Source organism: Macaca mulatta, chromosome 7 (genome assembly GCF_049350105.2).
Source record: "Macaca mulatta isolate MMU2019108-1 chromosome 7, T2T-MMU8v2.0, whole genome shotgun sequence".
Taxonomy (NCBI): Eukaryota; Metazoa; Chordata; class Mammalia; order Primates; family Cercopithecidae; genus Macaca; species Macaca mulatta.
Genome location: NC_133412.1, coordinates 157,725,179 through 157,731,936, shown reverse-complemented (window position 1 = coordinate 157,731,936; position 6,758 = coordinate 157,725,179). Strand labels below are relative to the sequence as shown.

The following is a 6,758-nucleotide window of genomic DNA, read 5'->3' as shown; positions in this document are numbered from 1 at the left end:
GGAACACTTTCATCAAAAGGAACATCTCCATTAGAAGAATAAAACAACACACCAGACAAATGCCCTATTCCATGGCATTTCTATAGAAAGCTGATAAGCCTTCAAACAAGAACACCACATGAGCAACTGACTTCCACTTCTGTTGTGTTTAACTCTGCGGTACTGCTACCACCTCCTCAACACCCACTTACATAGACAAGGTAGTTCCTCTAACCAGATGACTGAGGAAAAGAGTAAGTTAGGTCTGGTGTATAGACTATAGACAGTATTGTGTGGCATGTGGTATCTGACGTGTTCCAACTCTCCTTAAAGTCGTTCTTAAAGGACAATGAGAAGAAAAAATCATCCAGTTAGCAGAACATCATGCAGAATTGAGATATAAACTGAGTAAACAGTGATATAAGTCCATGAAAAATGACTGATTATTTCTCTGGATATTTAGGACAAGGAAGAAAAGAGTTAAAGGGGAAGATAATTGGTGTTAGAATATGAGTTTCATAATTGTATTTTATTTAAATGTTAAACACACACATATGCACATATAAACACACACACTCAAAGCGTCACTGTGGACAGGACTATCCAAAAATCCATGTGCAAGATGAACCTCTAGGAATTTAAATTAATTTCCTCCAGCCATTCAACTGTTTGCACAAAGACTTCATGAACAAATATCTCTAGTGACAACAATGGATATTATACATGCATTCAAAAGCATGGACTTCTAATGCACTATGGTTGACTTAGTAGGTCTCACTGCCACTGCTTGATGCTAAATGTGCCATTAACCATAACCGCTTCTGAGTCCCCAAAGTTCTGTAATATCCAACTTGCCACCAATTGGTTACCTAGTGGCAAACTGATTTCAATGAAATACTGGAAGGGGGAGTACTTTTTCCCATCAGGGCTTTGTTTTCCCTTTTTCCCTTGCTTCTGCTGGCATCATTACTTGAAGAGTTATGGATGAGTTACCCTCTTGCCGTGGTATCAACACGATATTACTACAGAACCAAGGAATTCAATTTAGGAAACCATGTAAGTTAATGGACCATGGCCAATGAGATTCACTGGTGTTATCATGTACATATTTATCAGAAGCAGCAACTTATAGATTGGAGTTGTTCTGAAGAAGATTTAGTTACAACGTAGTTCTAAGATAATACTATACTTGGGATTGGGATGTTTTCTGTCAGGAAGTAATACACGTTTTGAAGTAGTCTCTGCTATACCCAGAATATAGGCCCTACAGGGTAGAATTGAGAAGGGAGCTGCACTAATATGCCCAAGAGCCAACATACAAAATATCTGTTGCCTATATCTGCAGTTATAGCTGCTGCTGTATTAGAGTTCTAGTAATCTAAGAAGGAACATTTTCACCAGAAGGAACATCTCCATTAGAAGAATAAAACAACACACCAGACAATTAAAATGTCACATAGCCACTCTTTACAATGGGTTTACAGAGGGGAAAGAAAAAAGCTTACAATGCAAACTAAGGTAACCGATTGATTGTAAATGTTAAGAGAAAATGAAGTTCAACTGTGTTTTACAGATATTCATACGATTCTATAAAATGCAAAATAATAATTTGCTAACCTCGTTTTCATTTTTTTTTCTTATTTAACTACTTCAGCAACTATTCCCAGAACACTGATCAGCTGTATCTCTGATGGCTCATCCTTGCTGTATTTCCTGGTTTACTACCTGGCGTATACTTTTGGCCCATGATTTCAGCAGGATCCCCACGGTCTATCAGAATAATGAACAATAATTCTATGGACCATGTAATAGCAGAAGTGTCCACTTTTAAAAAAATGATATTTAAAGAGCCTTTGTTGTATTAAGAAGAGCAATGTGATATTACAAGTATTTACATGTTGCAGACATTTCTTAAGCTTATTTATCTTTCACATTTGTTTTTGGAACACTTTTTTTCCCCAGTTCATCAAACCTACTACATTTTTCTCTCTCCATTTTAGCTTGTATCTTTAAAACTATGTTTACAAAGTCTTTATTTACCATAAATTTATAAAAATATTTGTTATGCTTTCTTCTAGCATCTTTCCAAGCCATACAATTTCAGAATTTTTTGAATTGCCAGATAATATGTACAGCAGACATCTTCATTCCACACCCCATTTCAGTTCCATTGAGTAAAATAAATTCGAGAAAAGCGAAAAAAAAGACGGTAAGATTTAATGTGGAACTATTTTGATTGAGGTTTATAAAATAACCGCATAAAAATTTCAAAAACCCATTCCAGAAAGGCATTTTGAAGAAAAAGTCTGGATATCACCTTGGTTACCTCAAAACATTTTGCTTCCTCAGTTCCTACCACAAGAACTGCAAAGATGTACATTTCCTCTCCAGTACAGGACAGTGACTCTTTCCTACTTTGGTGAATTTGAATTGTAGGTGGAGCAGCGGAGACAATGAAGCTACTACTGTGGATAAAGAAAATAATGTAATTCATTGTAAACTTAAGCATAAGAAATTGCTTTCTCTAGATTTACCCAGGGTATGTGTGTGTGTGTGTGTGTGTGTGTGTGTGTGTGTGTGTGTCTGTCTGTCTGTCTGTCTGTCTGTCTGTTCTCTCTGTCTTCTGACAAACACAATGTGTTATACTACCCAGCTAGGATGTAAAAACCTCAATCAATACCATGCTTTTGATCAATCTTACTGTATCATACCTCCAAACACATGATGGGACAACATTCTAAATGCTCTTGTAGTTTAGGTTGCTGGCTTGTTATTTTCCTTTAGCATTTGAGAAATAAGAAAGCACATATTTTTTAAAAGCTTCACTAAATGTCTACAATTAAAAAAGCCTTTTAGTCTCAGTTACCAGATATTCTTCTTCCACAAACGAAGTAAATAATTTTTCTCCTACCTATAACCTCCATCAATAAACACAGTAATATGAACTTCTTTACATCTTAATAACTGCCAGGCTAAATTAACAAGCTGCTAATGTTTTGATTTACAAATTGGAGGGCCCCTTTGGTTCTGCTGGCCTTCAAGAAGATTGAGCTGTCTCCTCTGTTCCTTGAAAGTAAGTAAATGACTGTTTATTCAGTCCCTTGATTAGAAGGCTGCCCTCCAGCCAGATAAAAGAGGTTCCATAATAAATGTGAGACTCTCATGTTTTGTTTTGCTTTCTGGATTTAGTGCTAAACATTAAAGGAAATTGGAGATTGATTTTTGTTCAGGGACCAGTGCCAGATAAAACAAGGAGTGGGCAAGCAGACTAGTTTGCAGACATGAGCTTCTTTATAATGAAGGGAGGATTTGAGTTTTGATTTAATAGCCTGGGTTATTCCAGGTGTATATGATGGGGCGCATGCATGAGTGTGGGTATGTGTGTGCTTGTGCATACTTTTCAGCCTCAGCATGATTTCTTAATTCATTCTCTCTGATATTCTGTTGGTAGCTGTTGTCAAAGATCAAAACTAAATGCCGCTCACCCATTTCTTGAGTCGTTGAACCAAAAAGCTTCAGCTGAATTTTCTTTTCTTAAGATCAGTTATACAGCAATACTGCGGGGATCAAAACACACACATGTACCCACATAAGCACAATGAGATGAAAGAGGCTTCCATATATACATTATTTATGGGTATGAACAAGCTTTTTTTTCCTTTTTCTCTCCTGCTTCCCTCCCACTTTTTGGAGGCCTGTAGGGCTCTTCCTTTGCTGCATAAGTTTGTCATTGGGCAGGACGTCACAAATCAATTTCTTTCAATTCATCTTCTTCCTCCTCTTGCCTTAGGGATGATCTTGTGTCTCCTTTGACTTGCAATGGAGCTGCTCTGCTTTCTGAGTTGCTGACAAATTGGCCAATAATGGGAGTAATGGATGCAGCAGACTCTTGCCTTCCTGAGAGCAATTTACATGTCAGGCCTAAAGTGTCTCCTCTTTAGAATCCTGGGCCCAGAGGAGTACCCAGTTGCAGCTACTAATGGAGCTGCTTGTCCAAGTGCCTGAAGTCAATGGATCAATAAATGAAATTATCTTTATTGCTAAGAGTATATGCCACACTTTGAAGCATAGACAAAAGAAGGCAACAATGGGATGGACTGAAGGGAAAAGGAGAGGAAATAAACTGATAATGTAACTGACAATTGATATTTGGGTTCATATTCTCATATATTTCTAACCAACACACCAGCTAACTGATGCACCATATGCTATATGATATATTCAACATAAAAACAAAAAAATGAAGGGAATGTTCAGTTCAGTAAGGTAGATCTGCAGGTTTTTATTTGTTAACTCAGGCAATCTTTTAATGAGGTTTTGTTTGGTTTTAGAACAAAGGAAATTGATGTCTATAATCTTTTCCTTCATTTGCAGGAATCCATCTCTAAACCTCCAAAACTCAGTGCTTTCATCATGCTTTCTCTTGTCAAATAGGAAAATGGTTCAATAATGTACTCAGATTACTGAAGACACACTAGCCACAATGTAGCTCTCCTATAACGTGTCTGTATATAGAGAAAAATGCTCCAAGCAGGGATTCGGTAATTCATTTACTCATTCATTTGTCCATGAGATGAGAGAAATCAGGAATATAGTGGTGGAGCATGGTGGGCACAAATAGGATTGGTTTCCTTTGATTTCTGATTCCATTTCTCAAATGTTTTGCGTAAGACCATAATGTACGCATCTCAAATCATTCAATTAACATTATGAGCCTTCATGTTTTACGTCTTATTACTTTATTACAGACATTTATGACCTCCTCCCATGAAGGCGAGGATTCATTCATTCATTTCCTCATTCTGTAAATATTCATGTACTGTGTACTGTGTTTCTAATGCAAGGAATAGGACTAAGGTTACAGTGGCTAAAAAAAGGCAGAAAAGGAGATAACTTGGAATTGGTGTGATACTACTTGGGTGCATCTGTAATTATTTAGAACAACACCAGCTTGGAATGGGAAATTCAAAGATTAATGGAACTCACATCCTACCATGATGGTTAAAAGTATATATACAGATATGTAAACAAATAGTTACTTTAAAATGTGCAATAAATGCAAATCACAAAGTATACAAGACAAACATGTAATGCAGATTATCCTATTTTGTAATGTATACTTTAGTCCAGTTTGTATCTCTATTTTCTCTAAGTTTTTCTTCTCCTTTTCTTTTCATTATCCTATCCTGAGAAAACATGTCTAATGATCAAACGAAATGATCCTATTTGATCAATTCTCTTCACATATGCACTATCATCATTTTGCATAATCAGTTAAACTTGAATGATAAGAAAAGGTTTTTTAGTACATCATTCTTGAAAGTTTATGAGACTTTCTGTTAAATGACGAAAATAACTTATTTTTCTAACATTTTTGTATTGTGTGACTCCCCTATTTCTTGCCCAGCCCGGGGGTTGGTGGACCTTTTGGGCTGCAGCATGCACATCATTATTTTCTAGCAACCTCAGCAGAGTTTCCTCAGGACTAGAACTATTACAGCTCTTAGGAAGTCATTCTTCTTTTAAAGTAGTAACCAAAATGCCTTCTTCTGGAATCCTTCATCCAGTTTTTCATGTCATATTCTTACCATTGTTTTTCTTTTAAAAATTAAAGCTAGATCAGCACCATGGCGGTTGGCAAGAACAAGCGCCTTACGAAAGGCGGCAAAAAGGGAGCCAAGAAGAAAGTGGTTGATCCATTTTCTAAGAAATATTGGTATGATGTGAAAGCACCTGCTATGTTCAGTATAAGAAATATTGGAAAGATGCTCGTCACCAGGACCCAAGGAACCAAAATTGCATCTGATGGTCTCAAGGGTCGTGTGTTTGAAGTGAGTCTTGCTGATTTGCACAATGATGAAGTTGCATTTAGAAAATTCAGGCTGATTACTGAAGATGCTCAGGGCAAAAAATGCCTGACTAACTTCCGTGGCATGGATCTTACCCGTGACAAAATGTGGTCCATGGTCAAAAAGTGGCAGGCAATGATTGAAGCTCATGTTGATGTCAAGACTACCTATGGTTACTTGCTTCGTCTGTTCTGTGTTGGTTTTACTAAAAAATGCAACAATCAGATACGGAAGACCTCTTATGCTCAGCACCAACAGGTCCACCAAATCTGGAAGAAGATGATGGAAATCATGACCCGAGAGGTGCAGGCAAATGACTTGAAAGAAGTGGTCAACAAATTGATTCCAGACAGCATTGGAAAAGACATAGAAGAGGCTTGCCAATCGATTTATCCTCTTCATGATGTCTTCGTTAGGAAAGTAAAATGCTGAAGAAGCCCAACTTTGAATTGGGAAAGCTCCTGGAGCTTCATGGTGAAGGCAGTAGTTCTGGAAAAGCCACTGCGGACGAGACAGATGCTAAAGTTGAACGAGCTGATGGATATGAACCACCAGTCCAAGAATCTGTTTAAAGTTCAGACTTGAATTAGTGTCAAATAAAAAGTGCTATTTGTGAGGAAAAAAAAAATTAAAGCTAAACTAAACTACATACAATTCTATTAGACCAAATTATTATTCTTTCTTTCTTTCTTGCGGAATTTAATATGTCTTTTGGCATGCGGTAACATATTAGAAAGTTTTGTACAAATGATATTTACATACCTTTTATCAGACTTTGTCCTCATGAGGAAAATTGTCACTAGGATGCGTACTCTCCATCCAATGGTGAGTTACAATTCTCTGGGGAAAAATGCTATATATGTTTGTCACTGTTAATCGAGCATGTTTCACACTCATTAATGGAAATGGTCCAAGGCCAGTAAAGATCTT

The 6,758-nt window shown here is 37.0% G+C and overlaps 1 pseudogene; it reads left to right on the top strand.

The window, feature by feature from the left end:
- Positions 1 to 5,596: 5,596 nt before the first annotated feature.
- Positions 5,597 to 6,447, top strand: LOC709241 (small ribosomal subunit protein eS1 pseudogene; annotated as a pseudogene).
- Positions 6,448 to 6,758: the final 311 nt, after the last annotated feature.